We start from the raw sequence: 18,746 nt of genomic DNA, 5'->3' as shown, positions 1-18,746 counted from the left end.
TCCGACGCCTTTCGACGACAAGATGGACATTGTGGCTTGTAGGCATTAGGGGTGCCACAACTGTAGCAAAAAATGCGGCGTTCCGCCAAACAATCTTCCCAAATGTGACCTAACTCTTCACAATTCCAGCATTTAGTTTTTGAATCATTGCTACGAATTGCGGCTAAATCTCCTTCAATATTTATGTCTTCTATTTGTTCTGAACTAGCTTCCTCAACGACATGAATTTGACGCCGATTAACAATGGGTTTTTGTTTGATTACACTGTCGGCACGACAGCTGAGCTCCTTCGTTAAGTTTTCGCTAATTTGCACCAAACGACATAGGTGTCCAACGGAGTGTACCGGTTGGTACAATAACTTTTCCCGAGTTTCAGGTAGTAAATTATTTTTCAAAATCTCCATAACCTCTTCTTCATCCATTTGAACGCTGGATTTGTCAATAAGTGCAGCCACTGCATCATAAAAAGATGAGAATATTCTCCAGGCTTTTGCTTACGGGACCTAATCATCTCCTTACTCATAAAAGCAGAGCGATAATCTCTATATTGTTGTCGAAGAGAAGCGCACATATCTGACCAAACTATACGGTTCACCTGCTTATGGTACCTCCAGTACTAATCTCTGGCTTTCCCAGCATACAATATATGCATGTGCTTGCACATGGCAGTGAAGTCAATATCTAGGTTTTCGTCTGTTAGAGATTTCACCCGATATATAAACTCTTCTACTCCTAAACCTTCAGGCGATCCATCAAAGTGTAAATTCCACTTTTGCATTATGTCAGCTGTTTTCCTGATAAGTGTGGACGATGCTGTCGAAGCAGAGGTATGAGAACTAGTTATGGGCAAAACTGAATTACTTGTTGGGCTAGAACTGGGCTGAGCATTCTGAGGCGTGCTCACATTCAAAGATGTAATTACCCTAGTAACTGTTTGCTCTATTATTTCCTGTATAATTGCGTAGTCGAACTCGTTGCCTTGTCGGGAATTACGATTCCGATTGGGCCTACCTTGCCTTCGAGTACCTTGGTTTCTAGAAGGAGCTTCAGTCTGATTGGTGCTATGACTAGCATCTAGTGCAGAAGCAGCTGCGGCACTGGCATTTGTACCAGGCCTCTCGTGTGATTCGGCTACGTTTGTAGCTTGAGTTTGTTGCAAAGTCTTGGAAAGATTTCGAGTAACGACTCGATGACTTGCATCAGTAGTGGTGGTTTTCGTTTTTGCTCCAGGCGAGCAATTTCCAACTACTACTTTAATGTCGGATTGGTTAATTATCTTGTTACAAAGAAAGCAATGACTGTTCTCTGCTAACCAACTTTCAAGACAACGTTTGTGAAAGACGTGCTTGCAAACTAGCAAATAGCAAGGATGGGTGTTATTTATTTCTTGTTTACATAAGGCACATTGGTTATCGGTAACTGCACCTGATGGGGGACTGTGCTGTAAGGGCATTATCAAAAAATGTGTTTTCCTGGTTGTGGCATAGGCTGATGGCATAAAAGAGGTAGAGTAAAATATTCAATAAGACGAATACTAGGATGACAGGTGTTTTTTGTTTTCTATTGAATCTACTTGACAAAACTAGAACATTGCCAGGTCCTGCACTACAGACTTTAGGCCCAAATTATTCGGCACTGCAGCATACGAACATGTTCCAGACAACAACTTGACCCTTAATATGCAGACAACACTCCACAGCAATTCGTTCTAAAACTTTGGTTTAATCAAAGCTTTTGGTTAGGCTAGAAAAATTACATAGTAGGGACATTCAGTACTGGTATCCACGCTGAGCTGAACACGCAATATTCTGGAAATGTGTACCACAGTTTTTAAAAGTCTTTACCAAAAGGACTAATGATTTCTCCAAATTAAAAAACTATACTTAGACTGGATGAGAACTACTTATATAAATTTACTCTACTAAAACAAAACCGATTTTAGAAAGATTTCCTGCCGATCTATGGATTAAATTATTCGGTATGTGAACGCTAATACAGCATACAAACATATTCCAGGCAACAACTTAACCACAAAAACGACAAGCAAATGTTTGCGACAATCTGTTCTAAACATGACTAAGTAAACCAAAACTCCTTAAGCTTCACTAGAAAAATTAGGTCGCAAGATCATTCAGTACTGGTATCCGAGCTGAGCCGAATACGCAATACTCTGGAAATGCATGCAACGTTATTTAAAAGTTGAAACAAAATGAAAAATGGTTTTCTTAAAACAATGAGCTTTATTCGTGCAAGAATTATTACGTTGATAGCGGATGAAAATTGCTATCTAAAGTTCGATTCCATAGAGCCAAGCATGCCTCTCAACGGGGTATCCTATCCGAAGAAACAGCGTCGTAGGCAGGTTGACCACTGAGCTCTCCGGCATCAATCACTGCGGTAGTAGACCTAAGCCCGGCTAGCTCAGTCGGTGGAGCATGAGACTCTTAATCTCAGGGTCGTGGGTTCGAGCCCCACGTTGGGCGCCAAAAATTTTGTAACAACCTTAGTGGCTGCTCGTGGGGCTACACAAATTTATGTTACAGTCTACCAGGAGGGGGGTGAGGATGAATGAGTAGGTAAGCTGGTTCCTAGGTGGTAAAAATAGGAAAGGATATGACCCTACTGACAGTTGAAGGGTCGCGGCAGTCGGAATCCTCTGGTGCCTTAGCTCTTTCGGCGTGGGGTGGGTTTTTGCAATACCTCAACTGCATTATCATAAATTTTATTTAATAGGATTCCTAAGAAAAAGCAACAGGGCATACTAACAGAATTGCAATATTTAGAAAGAAACAAATTTTTAAAAAGAAAAAGGAGAACATCCTAATGTACGTCATATTGATTGATCAGCGATGTCTATGATGTTAATTGACATTCGCTTTCTCTACCCTACCCAACCAGGATCTTCGCAATAAAAAATATTCAAGAAGATGCCCATAAAAAGCAACTTTCCCTACCTCCCTACGCCACCGTATGCCGCCAGGAAAACTCTAATAAATTTAACACATGGTGTTTGCTTTACAAACTCATTTAATATTTGTATTCATTCTTGGAAAAAATATGAAGTACATGAACAAAACCATAAAATTGTATTGCTCTTTTGTTTAAAAATATTTATAACAACCTATAATCACTTACATACCAATATACATAATTAGGAATTATGCTATTTAAGATATCTATTCGATATTGTGTTTACAAATCAGAAAGCGATCATCTTTAACCTATTTACATATTTTTCGAATTGTGAACTTTCCTCTATTATCAAAATTGTTTTAATAAACAACACAAAATATCAGATATAAAACTTATTACTTCGTTGCAAAACTACTATGTACGAAGGAAAAAACTAATTTAGTTTTTCAGGGGGTAGTTTTGTCTTGTTTAAAACGAAAAGTCCATATGTTATTTATGTATTTATCCAAAGCTTTACTCAAAAATTATCTTCTACCAGGCATTCATACGCATGAAACCTAAAGTTAAAAGGTAAAATCCTCAAAACAGGTTTTTCTGTTGTTATCATAAGCACTTATCTACTTTTTCTATTCATTGATAATTTCTCTTTGTTTGGATTTCTTTGATCGTAAGGAGTCAAATCAACAAGCGCATGTATATAAATAGTAACAGTTCCCGAAAGAATTATGTATCAACCTTTGTGCATATAATTAGCAAATGCATCGGCTCATATTAACAAAGTTATATATCAGCTGATGTGCTGAGCGTACATATGTAAGTACAAGTGTACATACGTATGTTGCTTTGACGTGGCTTAAGACGACCCAAAACCCACCAAAAAATATAGTAAGTGTAAACAAAGGATAATTTACTTACAGAATGTGATAGTGATGTAGGTTCGTTTGCAATCCATCGCTGAAAGGCCTTCCATGATGATGTAGGATCTATGATTCTATGTCAATTGTTGGAGGTTAAAGCTTTGGTTAAATTGAGTGTACTACATTCAGTATGGTTATTGTTTCGGCTTAACCATCCATATTATTGAACCAAACGTAAAATTTGGTTTCTTTTAAATATGTTATTTGCAGTCTGTTTTTTTTTTCGTATTTCACTTAATAACTTTTCTTTTCTACAATAAAATTTTTCTTTATGCAGTTGAGGTATGGCAAAAACACACCCCACGCCGAAAGAGCTAAGTAGGTTCATATCCTTTCCTATTTTTACTACCTCGGAACCAGCTTACCTACTCATTCATCCTCACCCCCCTCCTGGTATACTGTTGCATAAATTTTTGTAGCCACACGAGGAGCCACTAAGGTTGTTACAATTTTCGTTGATCTGCTTTCTTGAAAGTCTCCAAAATACCTCTAGCTACACTCCGGCGGAATTTTAGATGATCATATTCAACTTTATTAGCTTTGTATAGTTGCCAAGCATTGTGGAGCGCCATATCAAGGCAGTGGGCAATAAGCGAAAAATACTATTTCTTGCCTCTAATTGAGGTCCTGCAAAGTCTTATATTCTGATCAGACCTGTCAACTCCTCCCATGTTGGTATTGTAGACTTTAATAAGAGCAGGCTGATCAACAAAACCGTATTTCTTTTTTTTTTTGCGAATATCTTTTTATTTTGTTCACAGGATTTACTTTTGCGTCGTTTGATGCTATTGCAACAACGCTATTATCATGCCACTTACAAACTATGATTTCTTCAGCCCTTGTAGAGTGGAATTTGTAAGAACCCAGGGGTAGCTTTTTCATTTCTTTGTTTGTTAGCAAAGGAAAGACGATTTTCCCTTATTGTTCCAGTAGCCTTGAATCCTCTTTTACCTAGCTCATCAATCAACGGTACCGAAGTAAAGAAATTGTCAAAAAACAAGTGAAAGGGTACCTGGTTGCCAATTTTCTGCAAAACATCAGCATACTGTAGGATTACACTGGCACCCAATCCAAGTATTTTGTACTGGTTTGAATTCTCTCCAGCTTGCTCTTGATAGGGTTCACACCATAATATATAACCTGATCGAGTTGCGCCCACCCAAAATTTGTAGCCCCATCTGATGGGTTTACCACGTATACATTGTTTACATGGGTGTCCCCCATAGTAAGGCACCATAGCCTCATCGATGCTATGATTTTCTTCAAAACAAGCAAAATTCGGAAAATTGGTGTTCAACGCATCTATCAGTGGTCGAATTTTGGTATATTTATCAGTTTGTTGCAAATTATAGTTATCGCAGAAGTGGATATTAGACATGATAAAAGCAAAGCGATCTCTAGTTATGGCGTTGAAAACAATGGTCATGCCACAGTCAGTGGCATTCTCCCAATACATTCTTCTTCTAGGTACTATAAGATAGCCACTGAACAGCAAAATTCCGAAGAAGCACTGCATTTCCTCATTGGTCACATTTCCAACTGGTGTTTTTTATTGGCGAACATATTTATGATGTTAGTATCAAAAAGACATTGAAACTAGTACAAAGGTGTATTTTCGAACTTCGCTCCTTCCATGTCATTCCAACTATTGTTTTTGGGTTGTATGTCACGTGATGACCAGCTGTATATTTTATTTTTGGAGACCACAGTCTCAGAAGTTCGCTGACCAATTATTTGTGTTGACGTATCAGGCACTTCTGAATTTTGTTGTGTATGATATGAATCTTTTCGCAGACGTTTAGCAAGTTGGAGCAAATTATCATCTTCTTCATTTTCGCTTTCTGAAGAATCGTAGTGAAGCTCGGCTTGAGTTCTGAGCTGCGAACCAGGTAAATTATTCAAAAATATTTCATTTTCTTCCCCAGAATCTTCATCTGTGACATCTGCATTACAGTTTCCAGGCGGAAATATTGTAATAGCGTCGGGTAATGGACAGTCGTCGTTTCTTTCTAATTCTTCCGAAATTTCATGCAGTTTCAGACTGCACATTTAAGTAGGTCTAAAGCAAACAAACAAGGCAATAGTAGCCTATTGTACTACTGGTGTTTATAAACAACATCAAATTTCATAAGTTAATTACCCTGTTACAAATCGGTTAAACTAAAGGTTTTTTTGAAGTTTAGTGTAGTTCACATGCTTAATTATTGTATATCGTTAACGTTATATCAAATAAATATATCTAATATTTCGTACGTACTTAGAAAAACTCATGTTGAACAAGTAAGGAAAGCTAAGTTCGGGTGTAACTGAACATTACATACTCAGCTGAGAGCTTTGGAGACAAAATAAGGGAAAACCACCATTTAGCAAAATGAACCTAGGGTAACCCTGGAATGTGTTTGTATGACATGTGTATCAAATGAAAGGTGTTAATTATTATTTAAAACGTAGTGGGCCTTGGTTCTATAGGTGGACGCCTTTTCGAGATACCGCAATAAGGGTGGACTATAGAATGTGGTGACTATAGAATGTGTTTGTACGATATGAGTATCAAATTAAAAGTATTAGTGAGGGTTTTAAAAGGGAGTAGCCCTTAGTTGTATATGTGAAGGCGTTTTCGAGATATCGACCAAAATGTGGACCAGGGTGACCCAGAACATCTTCTGTCCGGTACCGCTAATTTATTTATATATGTCTTACCACGAACAGTATTCCTGCCAAGATTCCAAGGGCTTTTGATTTCGCCCTGCAGAACTTTTTCATTTTCTTCTACTTAATATGGTAGGTGTCACACCCATTTTACAAAGTTTTTTCTAAAGTTATATTTTGCGTCAATAAACCAATCCAATTACCATGTAAAAAAATAAATAAAATAAATGTAAGGCGCGATAACCTCCGAAGAGATCTAAGGCCGAGCTTCTCTTCCAATTTGCGTCGTGCTCCTCTTGATTTTCCTTACAAATTGGTCGGACGGGACCTACATGTTTTATGCCGACTCCGAACGGCTTCTGCAAGGCAGATGAGTTTTCACTGAGAGCTTTTCATGGCAGAAATACACCCGGAGCGCTTGCCAAACACTGCCGAGGGGAGACCCCGCTTAGAAAAATTTTCTTCTAATTGAAAAACCTTATTTCTAAAATTTTGATGTTGCTTTGCCCGGGGTGTGAACCTGGGGCATACGGTGTGGTAGGCGGATCACGCTACCATCACACCACGGTGGCCGCCCATACCATACCATGTTTCATCTCTTTTTTCATATTTGGTACAGAATTATGCCATTTTTTTCATTTTTCGTAATTTTCGATATCGGAAAAATGGGCGTGGTCATAGTTGGATTTCAGCCATATTTTATAGAAAGACAAAGTGACTTCAGATAAGTACGTGAACTAAGTTTAGTTAAGATATATGGTTTTTTGCGCAAGATATAGGTTTAACGGCCGAGCGGAAGGACAGACGGTCGACTGTGTATAAAAACTGGGCGTGGCTTCAACCCATTTCGCCCATTTTCACAGAAAACAGTTATCGTCATAGAATCTATGTCCCTGCCAAATTTCTCAAGGTTTGGTAAATTTTTGTTCGACTTATGGCATTGAAAGTATTCTAGACGAATTAAATGAAAAAGGGCGGAGTTACGCCCATTTTGAAATTTTCTTTTATTTTTTTATTTTGTTGCACCATATCATTACTGGATTCGAATGTTGACATAATTTACTTTTATACTGTAAAGATATTAAATTTTTTGTTAAAATTTGACTTAAAAAAAATTTGTTTAAAAGTGGGCGTGTTTGTCACCCGATTTCGCAAATTTTTATTTAACACACATATAGTAATAGGAGTAACGTGCCTACTGTAAACTGTGATCTGAGATGAGCGCCCAGGAACATACATACCAAATAAAAACTGCTGAAAACTAACCTCAAAATACCACCTGTAGCAACACAACACTGACTGAAGATGTGTAAAATACTTAGAAGTCAATCGAACTGCACAGAAATAATATAGCGGAACTTTTCCCATTTCCATTGAAATTTGTTTTTTTTGGACTGTTTTTAAAACTACGATAGTGCCAAGTGTGTTAAAATGTGACAAAGACATCCATTAACATGCAGATTTGGAAGAACTTGCTTCAGCCTTGCTTGCACTCCGCTTTTTGCTCCCATCATAATCGAGCAATTGTCGACAGTGAAACCAATCATTTTTTCAAGTGGTATTGAATGGTCTTTCAAACATTTAATAATGGCATTAAAAATATTCTCCGTGATACTATCGGTCAAAGGTATGAAATTTAAAAATCTATCAATGCACTTTTTGTCAAAAATTCGAATCGAAACTGCAAAATTTTTTGATATACTTATATCAGTCGTTTCATCTATTATTAGAGAGTAATAAATCTTCTGACAAAATTCAATTATGGATTTATAATTTTCTGGCCCGGTTATTTAAGTTATTATTTTCTGTGCTTTAATTCTATTGGTGCAAAATTTGTTCCCAATTTTAGAGTAAGTTATGCAATTTTCATAAGCATATTTTGTTACGTGGCTGACTGTTTGAGCGGTGAGGAGCGGCGGCAAGCAGGTATGCTTGCGGGCCCAGGCTAGCTCGTCGTTTTGGGCGGGATATTGCACCACCGACCTCACCCGCAGCCACATGAACAAAAAGGGTTCATACCTGTATATGTATAGAAAGGAGAGAAAAAGCTGAAAAAGATAGAAATAAACGTGAGGGGCAAAGTTATAGAGGGGAAAGCGTAAGGGGTAGAAAAAGATGAAGGCCTGTCCTGTCAGGTGGAGTCTACCCTCCCTCTACAGTGCAACTTGCACCGCACCGTGGGCACTGTGCTGACTCCTATCTACTTACAGTGCCCCCAACCCTGACATAAGTCTGTCCGTTTGTCACTCGGTCATATTTCCCTATAACTCACCTTCACTTAACCTTGCCACGCGCAAGCGCAGCACCAACACCAAACCTAAAACTTTAGCCCTGCATTATTAAAAAACCTATGTTTTCATCCATACATTCCTTATGATTTATGAACAATTCAGATATTTCCGAACCTCTACTCAGCTATGTTTAAGACAATCAGTACAGATAACCAAAAGAAAAATGTTAGGTTTAATTTTTCAGTAATTCTCCCTAATACTAATGCCCCTATCCTTACTATCAATTGGCTCAAATAAAAAAATTACAAAGAATCCAAAAACTTAGTCTAAGTTAACTTATAACTAGAAGTAATTCAAGTTCAATTTCAATTATAAACTAGATATAGAAGCAGATATGAAATCCTATAATTGCTTAAAAGTACAAATCCCACTTGGTTTCTGACCCACCCTAATATACAGCTGCTACTCAGTTCAAAATCCTAGATATGAAGATATTCAAATGCTCGTAAGGCCGGCAAGCCAAAGCAAAAAAAAAACATAAAACGCGAAAAAGGTGAAAACCTATTCCCTGACCTACCTCAATAATCAAAACAAATCCGAAATAAATTTTCTACAAAGCAGAAGTAGGTCATCAAAGTAATAGAAAAAGTATGTAGGTGCAAATGTATGGTTGTGACGTTTTCACATATATTATTCTGATTTCTTTCATCACTAATTCCTCTTCTAATTCTGCAAGACTAGGAATTGACTGGCAATATATGTACATTAGGCCGGGTCGATTTGTGGGGAGGCAAAAAAATCGCCCATTGCTCTGTGAAAATCATATTCTAGGGATCAAAATAAGAAACTTTTCCGAAGGAACCATACCTCTAAAACGAATTCTGATGTCCCTCCTTTGAGTCGTAGGGGCATATTTTGAAAAATCCCGCTTTGAAATGCCTATGCTTTTTCTTTTTGGAGTTTATTTTTCTCTTTAGAAATTTATTTAGTCAGAACATATGTAAATGAAAAAATGAATTTAACTTAGTAATAGAAAAGAAATTAAAAAAAATTATTAGATATTTGCGTTTTTACAACCCCCTTTTAAAACCAAGGCATCACTGAGATGCATTTGCATGTCGTAAACATAGTTGTGTGGGTTTTTTATTCAACCGTTTTAAAAAAATGAAGGTATCACTGTGACACAATTGCAGATCGTAAAATTGCTTGTGTTGTTTTTTTTAAGCCACCACAAGACACAGCAGGTGGAATTGAAATTGCCCCTACGCAAAAGTTCGATCCAAAGGGGGGACATCAGAATTCGTTTTAGAGATTTTTAAATCGACCCGCCCTAATGTACATACATTCATACGTGCATATCTACTTCTCCAAATGTACAATATTGTCACTCACCGTGTTACTCACTCCGTTGGAGGCGCCTGCATGAAGTTGAATCTGCGAGCTGTAAAGAGAAAAACACTCAAAGCATATATGCTCAATGCACATACATTTATCCGGCACACTACTTTTTTTCTCAATACTCAGCCAGATCACTCGCTTGTGGTCTTGGACAATGAGTTTGTTAGTTTAACAAAGTGTCGGCGACAAGACAAAATGCCAGCTGTTATATATGTACGTCCCTAGTTTGAAGAATGGACTAGTTTCATCGTTTCTTTCGGGGATGTGTGTGCATTGGGGACCCCAGAGACCCCAAGGGAATGGAAAAAAGGAAAAAGCAGTAAGTGCCAAAATAAAAGAGGCTACTACATTCAAGAAAATTAAAGGAACCACTTAGGTTCTTATGCGAATGTGTGGGGGAGTATGGTGAAAAATATAAAATAAAATAAAAAAACGAAAGTTTGCAAAAAAAGGAAGAAGAAAAAAAGGCAAAAGGCACAAAATGTGCAAGAATTCTTTCCAATGGGAAAGGGATGAGAATTTGTGAAAAAAAAATAAAAAGGTTAAAGGAAAATATGTCTTTGGTTATATCTCCTGTAAGCCTGCCACGTAATCAAAAAAATACCTACTTTATTAAAAATATGAACTCCCCTGGATAACTTCGTGGCGTTTATGCCTACTTGTGCCCTTTTTCCCAAATATCTACACCGCTAGTATGGGTATGTACAAAAAAGCCAAGTAACAATAATTAATTAATACAAATATAAAGGACAAAAATGTATCTCGTGGACTGTGTTGTTCCCCCAATCTGGTAGCTGATCCAGTGGTGATGTTGTAGTCGTTTCAATGTTGCAGGCACCTTTTTTCCAGCGTTATCACGAAATTTTGTAGTTGATGTGGTAATATTTGCTGGCAGTGAGCATGCGTCACAATCGTTGTTGTCGAAAAATGGTGTAGTTGGTGGTGCACGCAAATAGTGATGTTCGTTGTTGTGGAGTGCGCCGGCGAATAAAAAAAATGTTATTGTTGTTGTTGGCGTTGCGCTGCCGTCGCAAAAGATGTTGTTGGAACTATTGTAGTGGTTGTTGCTGTGATTTTAGACCAAGTGGATATAGTATAACGATGGATTAACTGGGTTCCTTTTGATGGGACCAAAATTCGTTGTAATTGTTGTTGTTGTTGAAGCCGTTTTGTTGGCAATAAGGAGTGTTATTGGGGCGGTTTGCGTCAGTATAGAATTATGTACGTTGGCAAATCAAAGTGATGTCGTGGTTGTTGCAGTGGTACGCTGAATAATATAAAGAAAATGTTGTTGTGCTGTTATTGGCTGTTCAGGCTGGGTGCCGCCAAATGATATTGTTTGTAGTTCTTGTTGCGCGGGCGATCTGCCGGCATGAAAATATATACTAGTTGTGGTTTTTACGGCCGTATGTTGCCAATAAAAAAAGGTGCTGTAGTGGTTATTGTTGTGGTGTGCGCCACCAAATTAAAAAAGTAGTGTAGTGCGTGGTAGTTGTTGCCGGGCGGTATTTCGCCAAGTATAATGTATTTGTTTTTTTTTTTTGGCGGTACGCCGCCAATGTACGTGCCCAAACAAAAATCAATTGTGCGCTGAAATTAAATACAAAAGAAAATCTATTTAGACATTCAAAAGTAAAATCGTATCTATGTACATGTACATAATTGCCTACGGATTTTTTGCCTGCATAGTCATATATTCATCTCCATACATATATTTGTATGCAGAGATGTATATGTCGATGCAAGTTTTCCCAGCTCCTGTCAAGCATGCCTGGAAAAAAAATTTATGTGTTCTTACCTGTTGCCAAATCTATTTGCAGAAAACTGCTTCCAGCTCTTTACACGTACCGCGGAAACTTTTCGACGCGCGCCTTTAAACTCTTGTACTGTTTAACTACGAAGTAAATCACTGGGCTAATGCTACTACTTAAACCTATATCACCGCTACTACTCTACATATCTAATAGTAAATAAAATATCACAGATAAAAAAATAAAATAAAATATCACAGTAAGCATTGCTGTCGCCAAGCTCATACATCGATATCCCGATAGCTTTTACGACTATACATTTTATCTGTTTGGGAGCTAGCTTGGCGTTGTAATTATCGGATGGGGAACTCTGCTTAAAGTTTCGGCGATATACCACTTGTCCGATTTTAAACGTAACATCCCTACTCCTGGTGTCATATACTTTTTTACTTCTTTCATGGGCCAACTTCAGCTCTTTCATAATCTTATTTCTTATCATCTGCATTTTATCGCTTTGCGCTCCTATTTCGCAATCAACTTCTTTTACTGCCGCCAGCTTTCGGTATAGCTCGTATGATGCAGCATGCTGTATCATAGGCATACCGAAAGTGGCATAATAATGAGACATGTTGATGGCTGAGTGTGCAACGCTGCGGAGGGCAAATGCGGGATCGCTGACGCATTTGTCCCAGTTTTTCTGGTTATCCATGATCTGCAGAACAGATCTATTTATCCTCTCCGCAGCGTTACCCTGTGGCAAATAAAATCCAGGTTGTGGTTGGTGCCGTATTTTTCTAGAAAGTGGTTGAAAACTTCTGACATAAACTGCTTTCCATTGTCTGAGTGGACATACTCAGGCACCCCGAATACATGGAAGACATCCCTCTCCAAGAACTTGACGACTTTGGCTGAAGTGCCTTTCTGATCGGTTTTAAAAACACAAACTTAGTAAAGTGATCTAGACAAACAAAGACATACACGTTACCATCACAAGAACGAGGATAGGGACCCATAAAATCAAAAAAAAGACGCTGGATAGGTCGCTCCGTGAGCTTTTGCTTTCCCATCATGGGTTGTTTAAACATATTTTGAGTTTTGTTAGTTTTGCAAGTTTCGCAATCTTTTATATGAGCATATACATCTGTGACCATTCCTGGCCAGTAATATTTCTGACGTAGTCGGGATAGAGTTTTATGTATACCGCCATGTCCAGCGGACGGTGAGCAGTGAGACGACTCTACCAGCCCCGGTCGCAATTCCGACGGAACCCAGAGCTTCCAGGTCTGGTCCGCTAGAAGATCGTCCGTTTGTAAACGTAACCGTCCGACAAACACAAGTCAGGTAGTTTGTCCTTGTTCTCGGTCACCGTCTTTTTCAACTACGTATACTCCTCCGACTCAAAGCACAGTGAATCGAGACATACGTCTATGACTCGGTCATTCGTCTGGATTTCGTCCATGTGCATTCGTTCCATGTGTCGGGAACCACGTTTTGTGCTCCTTTTCGATGTTGAATATCGAAGTCATAACCCTGGAGTTTCAAACTCCACCTTGCCAACCTCCCAGAAAGATCTTTCTGATTCATGAGCCATTTGAGGCTGCCATGATCAGTTATGATGGTGAACGGGGTTCCCTCCACGTAAAGTCGGAATCTTTTTACACTCACGATCGCAGCTTAGCATTCCAGTTCTTTTATGCTGTAGTTTTTCTGCGTTTTATTTAGTTTTGCCGAAACCTAGGCAATCGGTCTTTCGTTCTGGTCATCGCCTAGTTGGAACAAAACCCCTCCCATTCCGTCCGTTGATGCATCACATTGAATATAAAAGCGACGATTAAAGTCAGGATGTGTGAGCACCGTTGCAGAAACCAAACTCTGCTTTAAAATTTCAAATGATTTCGTTGCTTCGACCGTCATCGCAAACTTTTTGATTTTGTCTTTCTTGAGGCAGTCGTGCTGCAATAGTCGCATAGTCCTGTATGAAACGTCGGTACCAGCCCGATATACCCAGGAACCATCTTAGTTGCTTCGGGGTTTTCGGAACTGGAAAGTCCCTCACAGCTTCCACTTTGTTGCCGTCCGTTCTAATACATCCACCCCGACTACGTACCCAGATATCGTACCTCTTTAAAGCAAAACTTGCTTTTTTCTGCATTAATTGTTAGCTTAGCCTCGCGAAGACACCGAGCGACCTTTTCCAACAGACACATATGAGACGCGAAATCTTCGGAACACACTAACAAATCGTCAAGATAAACAAAAACACACTCACGTAAAGCGGCCGGAATTACCTTGTCCATGAGACGACACATTCGTTGTGCTGCATTGCACAACCCGAAAGGCATGACCGTGAAATGGTATAGGGGTCGGCCAGGGACAGTGAAAGCAGTCTTTTCTCTTGACTTCTTCTCCAGAGGAATCTGCAAGAAAGCGTCCTTCAAATCGATCGCGGAAATAAATCTTGGATTTTGTAATCGGCTAAGTATTCCGTCGATGTGGGGTAATGGGTAGGCATCTTTTTTCGTCCTTTCATTGACTTTGCGGGCGTCGAGGCACAGACGGTTTTTGGTCCCTTTGATCACCAGTGAGACTGGAGAGTTCCAACTGCTGTTGGATTCCTCGATGACACCCATGCTCAGCATCCTGTCCAGCTCCGCATATATTAGTTTTTGAATAGCTTGTGAAATCGGATAATGGCGCTGCTTTACTGGCAGATTCTCGTCCACCACCTAGATGACGTGTTCCTCCTTATCTGTTTGGCGTAAACCTAATACCGCGAAGGACAGGAATTGGGCTTTTACACTCTCCAACCTCGCAACTTGCTCCGGCGTTGAAATGTGCTGCACAGCGTCGAAAGACAAGTCACCCTCGGCGGTCACGAGCTCCGCCACACTGGCAACATTCGCATTCGCACTCACCACACTCATACCAAATTCCTTCCAAAAATCTATGCCGAGATAAACCTGTTGCTGCAAGCCTGGTACTATCAAAAATTCCAAACCTTTTGTGGCATTATCCCAAACCACACGTAACTTTATTACCCCTACCGCAGCGGTTTCCTCCCCGTTCGCGGTCCGGATATTTTGGCCCTTGAGGAGTGCAGCTGAGTCCTTTCCTAAGCAGCTGGCGCTCGCCCCTGAGTCCAAGAGAGCCAGGACTTCAAGACCTCCTATAGCAGTTTTCGCAAAAAATCTATTATCACCTTTCACGGTGGCTATGGTGCCAATTATTTTATTTTTCAGCCGCTTAAAATATTTCCTCTTCTCCCGCATTATCTCTATTTTCTTAAAATTCCTTTTCTTCCTATTACTATTTATAGTTTCACAAAAAATCCTTCTCCTAGCTTCTTCATATTCAATTTTCCTCTGATGTAAACTTTTTCCCTCGCGCTTTTTCAACTTTCCCTCTATCTTTTCAACTCTCCTATCTACCTTTTCCCTTCTCAAAATCTTTACAGTTGTGCTGCCGGGTTGCCTGTCTTCTGGCTGGAGTCCCCGGTCAACTCCGCCAGCCTGGGATTTCCCTGTTTCGGTTTGAAAACACAAAAGGACGAGTCACTACCATAAGCAAAACAGACCATGTTGTGGAACGAGGACGAACATTTATTTGGGTTTTGTACTTCTGCCGGGTTTTTCACCAAGTGATCCACCGGCATACCACATGAAAAACACAACATTAAGTGGAAGGGGGAAGCACAAAAGAAGTTGACAGTGGACTTGGACGCGGGACTAACAGAAGGACGAACACTATTGGGATTTGTGGGAAGTTGATGTTGAGGTTGAGATTGGTGTTAGGGTGGACGTCGAGGCTTCCTATCAAAAGCTTCTATTTTTGATTCTCCTAACTGCTCAGGAAGCTCGAAGCCTACCTCGCTGACCACTTTAGACCTGCTCTTATTTTCTTTGATGAGTTTTTCGGCTCTCTTGCATTCCGCCTTGAGCTCCGCCAACGACTCCATTTTTATGGCGAAGGTCAAGTTGGCCAGGTACGGTTTGAGGTTGCCCCTGATGATGCCAACCAACTCCCGCTCAGGGATCCTCTTCCGCAAACGGAATGTCATATTGTGGACTTCGGCATAAAAGTCATCGAAAGCTTCTGCGGGCGGCTGTTTTCTTTCCATGATTTCACGGATGATTTCATAGTTAGACTCGGCGGATTTGAAGTGGCTTAGCATTTCGGCTTGCAGCTCGAAGTAGCCGAAATCGGGTTCATCTGCGTGGTCCTCAAGGACCTGACAATACCAATTCAAAGCCCCGCCGGAAACCGGACTATGAAAGTCCGTGAAGAGCTGGAAGTAGGAAATATTATGCTGCTCGCGCATCCTCTCCACCCGAAAGATAAAGCTTTCGACGCTTATACCTTTACTGGTCCCACCGAATTGGATGTGCCACTTTTCAAGGTCGAGCTTCTTTCACCTGGGAGGATCGATGGCATCTCTCCCGGTACTGTAACTGACCGTTTGCTCATTGATGGGCTCTGCGTTTCCCCCCTCCGGCTCTGAAGATCGGGCGTAGATGCCAAGGCGGACCGATGTACAGGCGCTTGCGCAGACGTTTCTATGTCTGCTACGCGGCCTCTAAGGTTATCGACACTGGTCTTAATGCTCATCACCTCATTTGCCATTTGCGCCACCAAGTCGTTTTGTCGCGCCATCATCGCCATCATTAGGCTCAGCTTTTCGACATTATTTGCATTTTGGGCGGTGTGGCTTTGAGGAGCATTAAGGCTAGTGCCGACATTCGTTGATGGTGCGTTCTGCGCCGGATCATCACCTCCCTGGGCACCTCCGTTTTCCCTATCGACCATTTGGCACACCAAATCGATTTTTTGGGAGAAGTTTAGGCTATTATCTAAATCGTTGAATGACACCCCGTTCGCGACAGAGACACTCAGCGGGCGATCAGGGCCAAAAGATCCAAAAATCCGCGACGCGCACCTATTTAAATAGTCCGTAGGGACAAAGTCAACGGGCCTCAGTATACCCGTGTCGATTTGGTTAAAAACCGAACCAACTATTTGGTTTTCTAACGCGCGGGTTCGCCTCCTGGTTACCCGTCTATTGGAGTCGAGGATACCCAATCCCCCAAAAACTTAATTCTCGGCCTCTTTCTTCTTCTCCGACATTCACTGTCGGTACTCAAAAAAAAATTTACCAAAAAAAGGTTATGAAACCCCAACAAAGCAAGTAAAAGGGAAAGTTTTCAAAGAAGATATGTAAGTATTTATTTGAAAATACCCAAAGATAAAAAAATAAAAAAATCAAGCAAGCAAGGATATGATGAATATAGAGCAAACTACAAATCCCAATAACCAGATATACATACAATACCAAATAATATAAAAAAAAACCAATGAAAATAAGACATATAAAACAATTTGATTTCGTATGTATGTGTATATATATATTTGTGTGTGTAAATATCCAGTAAATGTGTATATGTTTATCTTAAAGATAAGCAAGAATTAAGTTAATTGCCTCAAATATCTATAGACCCAAAACCAAAAATGAAAGCTTAAATATGTTTGTGTTTGTGGGATAACTAAATATGTAAGCAATGTATTGAGATTGTATGCATGGACAGGTGGTATAAAAAAAATCTATCGAAAACCCTACGATTTAAAATTGCAAAATAAACAAAATTAATAAAGGCAATAGCAGGTAATGCATGTATGTATAAGACGTGTAAGAAAATTCAATGCTAAGGATGTGTGTGTAAGTATGTATGTATGTATGTGAGAAAAATAATAATTTTCACTATAAATTAAATATATAAAAATTTAAATGCAATATACAAAAATTGCTATTTAAAACAAAGATGAAAATAAGAAGGCAAAAAAAAAATTTAAAAAAATTCAACTAGAAAAAAAAACTTGAAGGATATATAACAAAAATTATTGAAAAATTCCAAGCTTTCCGACAGAAACGGGAACTGAACTATTTTTGAAAATAATCTTAGTGGTTGGAAAATAGTCAGCAATAACAAATTTTTTTTTTTATACCAAGCAGAAATTTAAAAATATCAAACTTAAAGTTTGGATATGAGTTGAACCTGAATTATAATATATTGTAACGAATTTACTTGCAAATCATCTTATTTGCCCTTTTGCTAAGTTCGTATCACTAAACTGTTGAATAAATAACTCCAATATTATTGAATAATGGAAAAATGGCCTTTATTAAAGTACTTCACAATAACACTTATACTTTGCAACTAGCTGGCTTAATAACCAAAGTGATAGCTTAAATGAAGCTGACTTTCAAAATAATACTGCTATGGCTCGCTAGATAGCGTCTTAATCGAAACTGCTTGATAGCCCAAATCAAACTGAATTCCAGCGCCTCTACACTTGCTGCCTTTTATACTCTCTGATTTCAAAGTTCACATCTTCTAGGAGCTTCCATTTCCAGAATCTACTAGTTGCTATCAGCTCTCAAACTTCTCAGCTGTAACTACAATTGCACGATTTTATAGCTTCTCTCATTGCATACTTTCAGGAGTATCTCAGATCTATGCATGTGTTTGTGCATTGATTCTCCGCTGCTCGTATACGTACATGGTACATATGTGTAGACGAAAATATTGTTTCGTTTATGTAGATACGTAATGATTGATCTATGGATGTGCATGATATCACTGTTCAGCATCGGCTTAGAGATAGCAGCACCCCTTAGTTTTGCTAATATTCGTAACACTGCCCTCCACCTAAGTCTGATCGTCCCGATCAGACAAATCTCTCGATCTAAACGCTGCTAGCATCTCCAAATGTACCACTCTTCTACTCTGTGGTTTCCCAGTGGTTTGTATGTGGTAGATGACAACACTGATGGTCTTCACAACTCTGTACGGGCTTTCCCAACTGCACCGATATTTGGATGGAACACCTTTCCG

The 18,746-nt window shown here is 39.4% G+C and overlaps 1 non-coding gene across 1 annotated transcript; it reads left to right on the top strand.

Annotated features, from left to right (window-relative positions):
- Nucleotides 1–2,410: 2,410 nt before the first annotated feature.
- On the top strand, nt 2,411–2,483 carry TRNAK-CUU (transfer RNA lysine (anticodon CUU)). Its single transcript has one exon. It is a non-coding gene; the product is annotated as a tRNA-Lys (tRNA).
- The last annotated feature ends 16,263 nt before the right edge of the window (nt 2,484–18,746 follow it).

The sequence above is a fragment of the Eurosta solidaginis genome, chromosome 1, assembly GCF_040869045.1.
Source record: "Eurosta solidaginis isolate ZX-2024a chromosome 1, ASM4086904v1, whole genome shotgun sequence".
Lineage (NCBI taxonomy): Eukaryota > Metazoa > Arthropoda > Insecta > Diptera > Tephritidae > Eurosta > Eurosta solidaginis.
The sequence above is the reverse complement of the archived record's forward strand: the minus strand, read 5'-3'. Positions and strand labels throughout refer to the sequence as shown.